Genomic DNA, 14,855 nt, shown 5'->3' on the forward strand with positions numbered 1-14,855 from the left:
GTATACTATCTCTTTATCAACCAGTCTATATTAGCAGCAGACACAGTACAGTGCGGTAGTTCACGGCTGTGGCTACCTCTGTGTCGGCACTCGGCAGCCCGTCCATAATTGTATATACCACCTAACCGTGGTTTTTTTTTCTTTCTTTATACATACATACTAGTTACGAGTATACTATCTCTTTATCAACCAGTCTATATATTAGCAGCAGACACAGTACAGTGCGGTAGTTCACGGCTGTGGCTACCTCTGTGTCGGCACTCGGCAGCCCGTCCATAATTGTATATACCACCTAACCGTGGTTTTTTTTTCTTTCTTTATACATACATACTAGTTACGAGTATACTATCTCTTTATCAACCAGTCTATATTAGCAGCAGACACAGTACAGTGCGGTAGTTCACGGCTGTGGCTACCTCTGTGTCGGCACTCGGCAGCCCGTCCATAATTGTATATACCACCTAACCGTGGTTTTTTTTTCTTTCTTTATACATACATACTAGTTACGAGTATACTATCTCTTTATCAACCAGTCTATATATTAGCAGCAGACACAGTACAGTGCGGTAGTTCACGGCTGTGGCTACCTCTGTGTCGGCACTCGGCAGCCCGTCCATAATTGTATATACCACCTAACCGTGGTTTTTTTTTCTTTCTTTATACATACATACTAGTTACGAGTATACTATCTCTTTATCAACCAGTCTATATTAGCAGCAGACACAGTACAGTGCGGTAGTTCACGGCTGTGGCTACCTCTGTGTCGGCACTCGGCAGCCCGTCCATAATTGTATATACCACCTAACCGTGGTTTTTTTTTCTTTCTTTATACATACATACTAGTTACGAGTATACTATCTCTTTATCAACCAGTCTATATATTAGCAGCAGACACAGTACAGTGCGGTAGTTCACGGCTGTGGCTACCTCTGTGTCGGCACTCGGCAGCCCGTCCATAATTGTATATACCACCTAACCGTGGTTTTTTTTTCTTTCTTTATACATACATACTAGTTACGAGTATACTATCTCTTTATCAACCAGTCTATATATTAGCAGCAGACACAGTACAGTGCGGTAGTTCACGGCTGTGGCTACCTCTGTGTCGGCACTCGGCAGCCCGTCCATAATTGTATATACCACCTAACCGTGGTTTTTTTTTCTTTCTTTATACATACATACTAGTTACGAGTATACTATCTCTTTATCAACCAGTCTATATATTAGCAGCAGACACAGTACAGTGCGGTAGTTCACGGCTGTGGCTACCTCTGTGTCGGCACTCGGCAGCCCGTCCATAATTGTATACTAGTATCCAATCCATCCATCTCCATTGTTTACCTGAGGTGCCTTTTAGTTGTGCCTATTAAAATATGGAGAACAAAAATGTTGAGGTTCCAAAATTAGGGAAAGATCAAGATCCACTTCCACCTCGTGCTGAAGCTGCTGCCACTAGTCATGGCCGAGACGATGAAATGCCAGCAACGTCGTCTGCCAAGGCCGATGCCCAATGTCATAGTACAGAGCATGTCAAATCCAAAACACCAAATATCAGTAAAAAAAGGACTCCAAAACCTAAAATAAAATTGTCGGAGGAGAAGCGTAAACTTGCCAATATGCCATTTACCACACGGAGTGGCAAGGAACGGCTGAGGCCCTGGCCTATGTTCATGGCTAGTGGTTCAGCTTCACATGAGGATGGAAGCACTCAGCCTCTCGCTAGAAAAATGAAAAGACTCAAGCTGGCAAAAGCAGCACAGCAAAGAACTGTGCATTCTTCGAAATCCCAAATCCACAAGGAGAGTCCAATTGTGTCGGTTGCGATGCCTGACCTTCCCAACACTGGACGTGAAGAGCATGCGCCTTCCACCATTTGCACGCCCCCTGCAAGTGCTGGAAGGAGCACCCGCAGTCCAGTTCCTGATAGTCAGATTGAAGATGTCAGTGTTGAAGTACACCAGGATGAGGAGGATATGGGTGTTGCTGGCGCTGGGGAGGAAATTGACCAGGAGGATTCTGATGGTGAGGTGGTTTGTTTAAGTCAGGCACCCGGGGAGACACCTGTTGTCCGTGGGAGGAATATGGCCGTTGACATGCCAGGTGAAAATACCAAAAAAATCAGCTCTTCGGTGTGGAGGTATTTCACCAGAAATGCGGACAACAGGTGTCAAGCCGTGTGTTCCCTTTGTCAAGCTGTAATAAGTAGGGGTAAGGACGTTAACCACCTCGGAACATCCTCCCTTATACGTCACCTGCAGCGCATTCATAATAAGTCAGTGACAAGTTCAAAAACTTTGGGTGACAGCGGAAGCAGTCCACTGACCAGTAAATCCCTTCCTCTTGTAACCAAGCTCACGCAAACCACCCCACCAACTTCCTCAGTGTCAATTTCCTCCTTCACCAGGAATGCCAATAGTCCTGCAGGCCATGTCACTGGCAATTCTGACGAGTCCTCTCCTGCCTGGGATTCCTCCGATGCATCCTTGCGTGTAACGCCTACTGCTGCTGGCGCTGCTGTTGTTGCCGCTGGGAGTCGATGGTCATCCCAGAGGGGAAGTCGTAAGCCCACTTGTACTACTTCCAGTAAGCAATTGACTGTTCAACAGTCCTTTGCGAGGAAGATGAAATATCACAGCAGTCATCCTACTGCAAAGCGGATAACTGAGTCCTTGACAACTATGTTGGTGTTAGACGTGCGTCCGGTATCCGCCGTTAGTTCACAGGGAACTAGACAATTTATTGAGGCAGTGTGCCCCCGTTACCAAATACCATCTAGGTTCCACTTCTCTAGGCAGGCGATACCGAGAATGTACACGGACGTCAGAAAAAGACTCACCAGTGTCCTAAAAAATGCAGTTGTACCCAATGTCCACTTAACCACGGACATGTGGACAAGTGGAGCAGGGCAGGGTCAGGACTATATGACTGTGACAGCCCACTGGGTAGATGTATGGACTCCCGCCGCAAGAACAGCAGCGGCGGCACCAGTAGCAGCATCTCGCAAACGCCAACTCTTTCCTAGGCAGGCTACGCTTTGTATCACCGCTTTCCAGAATACGCACACAGCTGAAAACCTCTTACGGCAACTGAGGAAGATCATCGCGGAATGGCTTACCCCAATTGGACTCTCCTGTGGATTTGTGGCATCGGACAACGCCAGCAATATTGTGTGTGCATTAAATATGGGCAAATTCCAGCACGTCCCATGTTTTGCACATACCTTGAATTTGGTGGTGCAGAATTTTTTAAAAAACGACAGGGGCGTGCAAGAGATGCTGTCGGTGGCCAGAAAAATTGCGGGACACTTTCGGCGTACAGGCACCACGTACAGAAGACTGGAGCACCACCAAAAACTACTGAACCTGCCCTGCCATCATCTGAAGCAAGAAGTGGTAACGAGGTGGAATTCAACCATCTATATGCTTCAGAGGTTGGAGGAGCAGCAAAAGGCCATTCAAGCCTATACAATTGAGCACGATATAGGAGGTGGAATGCACCTGTCTCAAGTGCAGTGGAGAATGATTTCAACGTTGTGCAAGGTTCTGATGCCCTTTGAACTTGCCACACGTGAAGTCAGTTCAGACACTGCCAGCCTGAGTCAGGTCATTCCCCTCATCAGGCTTTTGCAGAAGAAGCTGGAGGCATTGAAGAAGGAGCTAAAAGGGAGCGATTCCGCTAGGCATGTGGGACTTGTGGATGCAGCCCTTAATTCGCTTAACAAGGATTCACGGGTGGTTAATCTGTTGAAATCAGAGCACTACATTTTGGCCACCGTGCTCGATCCTAGATTTAAAGCCTACCTTGGATCTCTCTTTCCGGCAGACACAGGTCTGCTGGGGTTGAAAGACCTGCTGGTGACAAAATTGTCAAGTCAAGCGGAACGCGACCTGTCAACATCTCCTCCTTCACATTCTCCCGCAACTGGGGGTGCGAGGAAAAGGCTCAGAATTCCGAGCCCACCCGCTGGCGGTGATGCAGGGCAGTCTGGAGCGACTGCTGATGCTGACATCTGGTCCGGACTGAAGGACCTGACAACGATTACGGACATGTCGTCTACTGTCACTGCATATGATTCTCTCAACATTGATAGAATGGTGGAGGATTATATGAGTGAACGCATCCAAGTAGGCACGTCACACAGTCCGTACTTATACTGGCAGGAAAAAGAGGCAATTTGGAGGCCCTTGCACAAACTGGCTTTATTCTACCTAAGTTGCCCTCCCACAAGTGTGTACTCCGAAAGAGTGTTTAGTGCCGCCGCTCACCTTGTCAGCAATCGGCGTACGAGGTTACATCCACAAAATGTGGAGAAGATGATGTTCATTAAAATGAATTATAATCAATTCCTCCGCGGAGACATTGACCAGCAGCAATTGCCTCCACAAAGTACACAGGGAGCTGAGATGGTGGATTCCAGTGGGGACGAATTGATAATCTGTGAGGAGGGGGATGTACACGGTGATATATCGGAGGGTGAAGATGAGGTGGACATCTTGCCTCTGTAGAGCCAGTTTGTGCAAGGAGAGATTAATTGCTTCTTTTTTGGGGGGGGGGTCCAAACCAACCCGTCATATCAGTCACAGTCGTGTGGCAGACCCTGTCACTGAAATGATGGGTTGGTTAAAGTGTGCATGTCCTGTTTTGTTTATACAACATAAGGGTGGGTGGGAGGGCCCAAGGACAATTCCATCTTGCACCTCTTTTTTCTTTTCTTTTTCTTTGCATCATGTGCTGATTGGGGAGGGTTTTTTGGAAGGGACATCCTGCGTGACACTGCAGTGCCACTCCTAGATGGGCCCGGTGTTTGTGTCGGCCACTAGGGTCGCTAATCTTACTCACACAGCTACCTCATTGCGCCTCTTTTTTTCTTTGCGTCATATGCTGTTTGGGGAGGGTTTTTTGGAAGGGACATCCTGCGTGACACTGCAGTGCCACTCCTAGATGGGCCCGGTGTTTGTGTCGGCCACTAGGGTCGCTAATCTTACTCACACAGCTACCTCATTGCGCCTCTTTTTTTCTTTGCGTCATGTGCTGTTTGGGGAGGGTTTTTTGGAAGGGCCATCCTGCGTGACACTGCAGTGCCACTCCTAGATGGGCCCGGTGTTTGTGTCGGCCACTAGGGTCGCTAATCTTACTCACACAGCTACCTCATTGCGCCTCTTTTTTTCTTTGCGTCATGTGCTGTTTGGGGAGGGTTTTTTGGAAGGGACATCCTGCGTGACACTGCAGTGCCACTCCTAGATGGGCCCGGTTTTTGTGTCGGCCACTAGGGTCGCTTATCTTACTCACACAGCGACCTCGGTGCAAATTTTAGGACTAAAAATAATATTGTGAGGTGTGAGGTATTCAGAATAGACTGAAAATGAGTGTAAATTATGGTTTTTGAGGTTAATAATACTTTGGGATCAAAATGACCCCCAAATTCTATGATTTAAGCTGTTTTTTAGGGTTTTTTGAAAAAAACACCCGAATCCAAAACACACCCGAATCCGACAAAAAAAATTCGGTGAGGTTTTGCCAAAACGCGTTCGAACCCAAAACACGGCCGCGGAACCGAACCCAAAACCAAAACACAAAACCCGAAAAATTTCAGGCGCTCATCTCTAATGCCCACAGCCCACCTTCCTCCTCACTTTCTTTCCATATGGCCCTCTGGTGCTCACCATTGAGCCTGCTCCTACTGCACCACAAAATGCATGGTAACAATTGTTCCATGTTCCTGGCAGAGCAACACAGAGGGATCTTGACAGCATTGAAAACATCAATAGAGGGCTGGAGCAGATATATCGGGGCAGACCACTATATTGGTCTAAACTAGAGCATAGACAGTAGGGAAGCGACAAAAAGCGTGGAAATGGGACATGGTGGAGTGGGGTGGGGGGAGACAGGAAAGAGAGATGGTTCAAGAGGGGGAGATGTAGGTGAACATGGGTAAAAAGAATGAGAGATATAGGGAAATAAGTGGTGATTATGTGAGCCAGACATGATAGAACAGGAGGAGAAAGGGACACTGGGGAAGAGGGAATAGATATGTAAAAATCTGGGCTAAATGCACCCTCTGAGGCTTACCACACCATGGGGTAACACCTACGATCTAGACACTTTATTGGAGTTAAAAAGTGTTGGCTGCAGGTTTACCACATGAGGAATTTGCCTCATAATTAAATAGCTCCAGGCGTTAAACCCAGAGTTTAAGCTGGACATTTAACTTGGTGCCTAATTGAATCCTCCCCATAGTTTTATTTCCGCTTTACATTATTTTTTTATGTTTTAATTTAGTTTTTGTTTTGCAACAATTTCTATGTCTAGTGATCTAGTGAACAGTTTACCAGCTCTCAATGAAATAACCCACTAGAATGCCTCGCCTTGTTCTTTCAATAAATAAATATGGAAGATTACAGCTTATTTTATTGTTCATTAAGTTTGGAGATCATGAACCCCAATATATTTCAGACTTGACATTAACCTCGTAGTTCAGTTATTATGAAACATTTAGGTAACCTAGAAGTTCTGGAATATTATAGACAGCTGAAGATATGAATATGTACTATCATGTACGTCTTTGGCTCAGTTAATTTCCATCTAATAGATGTACTGCAGGTCACACAAGGTTTAGCCAGTAGAGGCCTTTTGTTTAATAAGCTACAGAGAGACATACACTTGCCAACGGCACGATATTAAAACAATACATTTTGCTGCAAACTTATACAGAATATGAAAAATATGAATTTATAACAAAACTTTATTCCATTAACCAATGTTTTCTAGGCAGGTGTCATAACCTGTGGAACTGAAATTACTGGATGGAAGATGTTATGATGTTGATGTCTCCTGATTGGATATTTTACAGGCTTTTTTTAAGAAACAAATACATTTTCTCTGCATTAGTTTAAGAATTTACATATAATTATAATAGTAAAATTGTTGCATCAACCCAGGAACAACCAATCTACAGCATTTGGTAATTTCAAAGGGGCTGATTCAGCCCTGTTCGCTGCTTTGCGTTTTTGCACAGCGGGTTATCATGTCTGAACTGCGCATGCATATGCACTGCAATGCGCAGGCGCATCAGTCCGCAGCGACGGTGAGCGTCGGGCAGCGACTGGATGGTGCAAAAAATCCCATTGCAATGGCGAACGCAAGGACATTGACAGGAAGAGGGCATTTGTGGGTGGCAACTGACCGTTTTGCGGAGCATCCGGAACAACGCAGGCGGGATCAGGCGTTTTGAGGGGTGTGGAAATCTGGGAAACCAGACAATAGGAGCCAAGGGCGTAGCTACTATAGGTGCCAGCAGTGCAGCTGCTATGGGGCCCAGAGCTGAGAGAGGCCACCTTCCTTGTCAAAATTACATGTGTTATATACATTTTTCGCCATTGGGTGGTACATCGGGGTCCTTTCAAACTTTATCCCTAGGGTCTGCAATATATCTAGGTATACCCCTGGACCTGCTCATTGTAGTGTGGTATAAAATGAACTGGAGGGCATTTTATTGTTATATATTATGAACCTGGGCACTGTAATGAGGCACAATATGAATGGAGCACTATATATCATAATGTGAATTGGGGGTACTGTGCGGCATAATGTGTACTGGCAGCTTTGAAATGTGACATACTGTAGGGTGAACTTAAGCACTACTGTGATTCAGAAAAGAAACTAGGGCACTAATATGGGGCATAACATTAAGTAAGGCTCTACTATGGTTCCGAAAATGAGCTAGGGGACTATTATAGGGCATAAAGTTAACAACTGCTACAGAGAAGTTTCTCTCTAGAAGCATTGGGACGGGGGCCTTCAGTATAGACTGTGCTGCTCTCATGGATAGCCCTAGTCGCTATTGCTGTACAGCATCCCAGACCTGCAGACTTCCTTATTTTCTGGCTGAGATGTGCAGACGGAACCTCCACACTCCGATGCTCACTGCTCAGGGCACACAGCAGACGGGTCTGTCACGTGATGTCATGACATGTGTAGCATCTGGCACACATGCAGCGCAGTGCTCCTCAGGGAACGGAGCCTAGGCCGGATTTCCTGGGGCCTGTCCAAGTGCCCCTTGCGAACCGTAGGGCCCTAGGAAGACGCCTAGGTGTCCTTGTGGGAAATCCTGGCCTACCGCCTGTTTGTTTGTTAGACTTGGCACTTTCGGCCTCCGCCTGCTTGTTTCTGCATACTGGGCACTTAATTGTTAGGCCGCGGGTTACCCCTGGCACCAGTTTTGGCCTCCACCTGCTTATTTTGGCACACTGGGCACTAGATTGTGAGGCCGCGGGTTATCTCTGGCACCAGTTTTGGCCTCCGCCTGCTTGTTTCTGCACACTGGGCACTAGATTGTGAGGCCATGGGTTACCTCTGGCACAAGTTTCAGCCTCTGCCTGATTGTTTCGCCACACTGGGCACTAGATTGTGAGGCCGCGGGCTACCCCTGCACCAGTTTAGGCCTCCACCTGTTTGTTTCAGGCACACTGGGCACTAGATTGTAAGGCCATGGGTTACCCCTGGCACCAGTTTCGGCCTCTGCCTGCTTATTTTGGCACACTGGGCACTAGATTGTGAGGCCGCGGGTTATCTCTGGCACCAGTTTTGGCCTCCGCCTGCTTGTTTCTGCACACTGGGCACTAGATTGTGAGACCATGGGTTACCTCTGGCACAAGTTTCAGCCTCTGCCTGATTGTTTCGCCACACTGGGCACTAGATTGTGAGGCCGCGGGCTACCCCTGCACCAGTTTAGGCCTCCACCTGTTTGTTTCAGGCACACTGGGCACTAGATTGTGAGGCCGCGGGCTACCCCTGCACCAGTTTAGGCCTCCACCTGTTTGTTTCAGGCACACTGGGCACTAGATTGTAAGGCCATGGGTTACCCCTGGCACCAGTTTCGGCCTCTGCCTGCTTGTTTTGGCACACTGAGCACTAGATTGTGAGGGTGTGGGTTACCCCTGGCACCAGTTTCGATCTCTTCTTGCTTGTTTTGGCATACTGCCCACTAGATTTTGAGGCCACGGGTTACCCCTGGCACCAGTTTTGGCCTCCGCCTGCTTGTTTTGGCACACAGGCACTAGATTGTGAGGCCGCGGGTGACCCCTGTCACCAGTTTCGGCATGCTGGGCACTAGGTTTTGGGACCGCGGGGTTGACTCGAGTGTGGATCATAGAGTTGACAGTAACTAGGTCGACAGTCATTAGGTCGGCTGCTATTGGTCGACAGTGACTAGGTCATCACGTCCATTAGGTCAACATGGAAAAAGGCCAACATGTTTTTTTCTCCACTTTTTTGGTGTCGTCTTCGGAAAAAGAACGGGAACCCCAATTAGTGCACCATGTCCCCTCACATGGATGGTTACTATTCCCAATCATAGTATACATGGATTGTAAAGTATGAAAAAGTTCAAAAACAAAAAGTGAAAAACTCATGTCGACCTTTTTCCATATCGACCTTTGTTCATGTCAACCTAGTGACCATGTAGACCTAGCGACTATGTTGACCTAATTCATGTCGACCAACAGTGGTCGACCTAATGAGTGTTGACATAAGTGCACACTGGGCACTAGGTTGTGGGGTTGCGGGTTGACCCCTGGCTCCAGTCTCGGCAGACTGGACACTAGGTTGTGAGCCTGCGGGTTGACTCCTGGCACCGATCTGGAAGACTGGGCACTAGGTTGTGGGGCTGCAGGTGACCCCTGGTACCATTCTCGGCAGACTGGGCACTAGGTTGTGGGGTCGTGGGTGACCCCTGGCACCAGTCTCAGCACACAGAACACTAAGTTGTGGGGCCACGGGTGACCCCTGGCATCCATCTCGGCACACTGGCACTAGGTTGTGGGGCAGCAGGTTGACCCCTGGCACCAGTCACGGCAGATTGGGCACTAGGTTGTGGGGCAATTGGTGACCCCTGGCACCAGTCTCGGCAGACTGGGCACTAGGTTGTGGGGCCACAGGTTGATCCCTGGCACCAGTGTTGGCACACTGGCCACTAGATTGTGGGGTCACGGGTTGACCCCTGGCACCAGTCTCGGCAGACTAGGCACTAGGATGTCAGGCTGCCGGTGACTCCTGGCACCAGTCTCAGCAGACTGGGCACTAGGTTGTGGGGCCATGGGTGACCCCTGGCACCAGTTTTGGCACACTGGGCACTAGGTTGTGGGGTTTGCGGGTTGACCTCTGGCACCAGTCTCGGCACACTGGTCACTAGGTTGTGGGACCACGGTTGACCTCTGGCACTAGTCTCAGCACACTAGACACTAGATTGTGGGGCAGCAGGTTGACCCCTGGCACCAGTATTGGCACACTGGGCACTAGGTTGTGGGGTCGTGGGTTGACCCCTGGCACCAGTATCAGAAGACTAGGCACTATGTTGTGGGGCCATGGGTGACCCCTGGCACCAGTCTCGGCACACTGGGCACTAGGTTGTGGGGCTGTGGGATGACCCCTGACAGCAATCTCGTCATACTGGGCACTATGTTGTGGGGCTGTGGGTTGACCCCTGGCACCTGTCTCAGCACACTGGGCACTAGGTTGTGGGGTTGCAGGCTGACCCCTGGCACCAGTCTTGGCACACTGGGCACTAGGTTGTGGAGCCATGGGTTGACCCATGGCACCAGTCTCGGCACACTGGGCACTAGGTTATCGGGCTGCAGGTTGATTCCTGGCAGCAATCTCGTCATACTGGGCACTAGGTTGTGGGGCTGCGGGGCTGCGGGTTGACCCTTGGCACCTGTCTCAGCAAACTGTGCACTAGGTTGTGGGGTTGCAGGCTGACCCCTGGCACCAGTCTTGGCACAATGGGCACTAGGTTGTGGGGCCATGGGTTGACCCCTGGCACCAATTTTGGCACACTGGGCACTAGGTTGTGGGCTGCGGAGGTTGACCCCTGGCACCAGTTTTGGCCTCGGCCTGTTAGACTGGCTATTTAATATGAAGCAGTATGTTGTACTTGCCACCAGTTTCGGCACACTGGGCACTAGATTGTGAGGCTGTGGGTAACCCCTGGCACCAGTTTCGGCACACTGGGCACTAGATTGTGAGGCTGCGGGTTAACCCTGGCACCAGTTTTGGCACACTGGGCACTAGAGTGTGAGGCCGCGAGTCACCCCTGGAACCAGTTATGGCACACTGGGCACTAGGTTGTGCCACCTGGTAAGTAAGTATTCTAAGCCTCCCCCTCTACCCCCCTGCTATTACCTAACCTTCCCTCTCCACAGCCTAACCCTCCTCCCCTTAATGCCTAACCCTTCCTTCTTCAAGCCTAACCCTAGCGCCCTCTTTTATCTAAACCTATCCCCCCATCTAGTGCTTAAACCTAATCCACCCCCCCCCCCACACGCAGCCTAACCTTGCCCCTCCCCGTCATTGTTACGGTTGGGATACCGGTAGTCATCCTGGTGTGAGCCTTGTAACCAGTGTCAGGATTCCGGCGTCGGTATTCTGACTGCCGGCATCCACAACGTCAGTATGCTAACCGGATCTCCTGGTAGGAATAGATACAGGGTGTACCGCAAGCTGCTTTCCTATAATTGATGCATCTTCTTCTGCTAAATCAAATCTAGTTCTTGCTGCTCAGTCACATAAGCTACAGTACCTGTGCCCAGGGCCAGATTAACAATGGGGCAGATGGAACTGCTGCTCCAGGCCTCCCCATCAAACACTGCCACCTTACATGATACAATATAATATGCAAAAAAATAACAATAGGTAGGTACAATCAAATGCGCACACTGCCAAAGTTGCCTGTAAGGAGAACCTCACTCCTTAACTAAACAACTAATGCAACCAAATTTTTTTATGTCCTTTCTATTGGCCCTTATTATTGAAATCAGTCAATATATGATCCCTTATTGTATAAGGACGCCGCCTCTTCTCCGACCACAGTGCAATTGTGGGTTTGTCAGAGCATATGGAGCCTGTTAATCTCTCCTTCTTCACAATCCCCCACAAGACGTTATAGTCACATGCATAAAATAGGTGAGAGACAAAAATTTATTATTCAGCTTCAATTGCAGTTTTGATAAATTAGTACAGGGCATGGCCGCACAGCATGCAAATGGCCACCAGCGATGCATTCGCAATTCAATTGCAATTGCACCGCTGAATCAGGGATGCCCCCTGCATGTGCAGCCTGGCTGCGAAGGCAGGCGCAGAGAGGCCAAGCTTTCCGTTGCAGTGGCCACGCGTGGCGTCACGCAGCCACCCCGAAAATGGCACAGTCCCGCCCCTGTTTACGCTGCACCACCCCCGCAATGTCGCTTCCCATCCCCCGACCGCACTGCGAACGCCTCTGTTTGTAAATCATGCATTCGTATCATTTAGGTACAATTGCATCTCCTGGGCTGGACACACGCAGAACAAGTGCTGCACGTGCGTACTGCCCAGAAAATCATCAGTATGTGATCGCCCCATACTGAATAGTATAACTAGTAATTTAAGTATGCAGTTTTTTTTTTAAGTATAAAGGTGTAAAAAACACATAAAAGGTAAGCATACCACAAGATGGTGTGAATAAGGTGCAATTACCGACTGTGCATGAAAACCGATGTAAATTAGCTCTCTGTATAGATGTTTAAAGAAATACCTGTGGGTGTCCCGGATCACAACCATGGCATAGCTCCCAGTCAGGCAATGGCCCCAGAATCCTTCACAATCTACCGAATAGTCCACGCAAATGCCAAAGCATTTCAATCCCTTTCTGGGATCTTTTTCAAGGCCAGGAATAGTATGCGAGATGCAGCATCACTTGGAGAGTGATAAAATGGAGAGAGGAAAAGTACCAGCCAGTTAGCTCCTAACTGCCATTTTTCAAACAGCATGTGACATGACAGTTAGGAGCTGACTGCTGATTGTCTGGCACTTATTTTCTCTCCATTTTATCACTTTCCAAGTGACGGTCACCCGTTCCTAACACAGTTAAACATACCACCATAAATACACAAACATAATAGAACCAGTAGAGACAGAACTGCAATTTCTAAGCACACATTATCCCACCTCATGCCTCCTCTTCCTGGCAGCTACTCTCATAATACTAATGATTGTTACTTCCTTTCAGAACAATAGTAATTATTGCCCCCGTTCAAAATATGAATAATTTCTTCTATTCACATTTTATGGTATCAGTAGGAGCCCTAATTTAAGAGACTGTTAGCTAAAATACCCCCGTTTACAGTACATTCCAAGCAACAGTACATATGGGATGCCTCTGATTTTTTTTTTTTTTTTTTCATTTAATGTTAAACAACATATCACCCACTGTACAGTATTCCTGGTTACTGTAGATGTTAGTTTCTAGTTTGCAGTCATGGCACACAGGTCTGCCATCAGTAATTGAGGGGCCCGGGACTGATAAAATACAGCCCGACAAGATTCTGCCATACTGCTCCACCCCTATGTGATGTCACGCATCATGACGATACATATAGGGTGAGCATTGCGGACCTACAAAATGATTCACAGAGCTGATGCACAGGGAAGGCTTGTTTTAGGTCCTCCCTGTGCAACTCTCCAGGTAGGAGAGCTGGGGTGGGCCCCCTCTCTATAAGGGCCCTATAAGGGCCCGGGACTCCAGTCCCCGCAGTCCCCCCCTGATGGCTGCCCTGATGCCACAAACTCTTAATGCCCCCATTGAATTTATATGTACCGTAATTTGATTACCTTGAACCCAGAGATGAACTGTTTTCAGAATGCAGATTTTATTTTGTTACATTTAGAACACTGGAAATGCATTATGTTCCAATTATGCACCTGCCTGGGCCAATATTTTCTTGTCAGTATATAATAATAATAATAACTAGCTAATATGCCCAGTTTCAACCAAGAAAAGGTTTGCTGGGCAGAACATTTTACCCCTTTTCACCGTCTTAGTAGATGAATTTCGGAAAATTCCTGCTTACTAGGTATCTGCAAATAACTGTCACAGTTCCAGACCACCCAGCAGGTCACATGTTCCAGGTCACCCAGCAGGTGCACATGGGGAGTTCACCAACTGTCACATTTGTCAGAGCACAATGGTGATGCATTGTAAATGGCAGACAGACGTTTGACCACATAACTCAGAAACGAAGCTACCAATTACAATGCAAATATTTATCTACAACTCTTTGAATCAAGATCTTTAATTTGTTACAGTATATGATGTGCCCTGCTCATAATAGTCATCCTTCTGCTAATAATAATAATAATAATAATAATATATATTTATTTATTTATGTATTTTATAGAGCTTTTCTACAAAAGAACTCGTGATCAATAACAACATCCAACTCATTTTTGGCTATTGTGTTCTGAAATACTTGAGGTACATACAGTGGATGATTTTTTTCTCATTGTCTGGATATGAGGCAGGTTTTTTCCTGACATGGTTCAGTGTTTAGATTCATTATTTAGTCCTAAATGCTTTTAGTTTACAATTGATTCTGAAAAGATTACATTTTTCAATTTATCAATTTACCGCATTGCAATTACACCTGGGACTGTACTATACAGGGAGCCAGTGGACAGGAACACAATATTCTCATAAGCCACAAGTCATCATCCCATTGCACCGATTGAGGGTATGCTCATCTCCCAGTTTATGAAGGTCCTATAAAACAATGCAATGGCATGATCCAGGCAGAGGAGCTGCTACTGGAAATGGCCATCCAATTCAGGCCACATGAATACACCATACGAGATGTCAAGAAGTAACCTGCAATAGCCAGACAAGTCCACCTTACTGGTGCTACAAAGATAAAGATGAGCAACAATAACACATTACTGATTACCAGTCCTTTTGATTTGCAGGCCTTTTGAGTTACACTTGCTATAAGGTAACATAGGCCTAAAGGGCCTAATTCAGAGCACATCTAAATTAGCACATCTACAGTCAG

General features: G+C 47.5%; 1 long non-coding RNA gene across 1 annotated transcript in view; it reads right to left on the bottom strand.

The window, feature by feature from the left end:
* LOC134911835 (uncharacterized) overlaps positions 1-12,753 on the bottom strand; it is a 143,970-nt gene extending 131,217 nt beyond the window's left edge. The window contains exon 1 of the long non-coding RNA XR_010176883.1: positions 12,566-12,753. This is a non-coding gene — a long non-coding RNA (uncharacterized LOC134911835). The remainder of the gene's footprint in view (positions 1-12,565) is intronic.
* Between the last annotated feature and the right edge of the window lie 2,102 nt (positions 12,754-14,855).

This window comes from Pseudophryne corroboree, chromosome 4 (genome assembly GCF_028390025.1).
Source record: "Pseudophryne corroboree isolate aPseCor3 chromosome 4, aPseCor3.hap2, whole genome shotgun sequence".
NCBI classification, from domain to species: Eukaryota; Metazoa; Chordata; class Amphibia; order Anura; family Myobatrachidae; genus Pseudophryne; species Pseudophryne corroboree.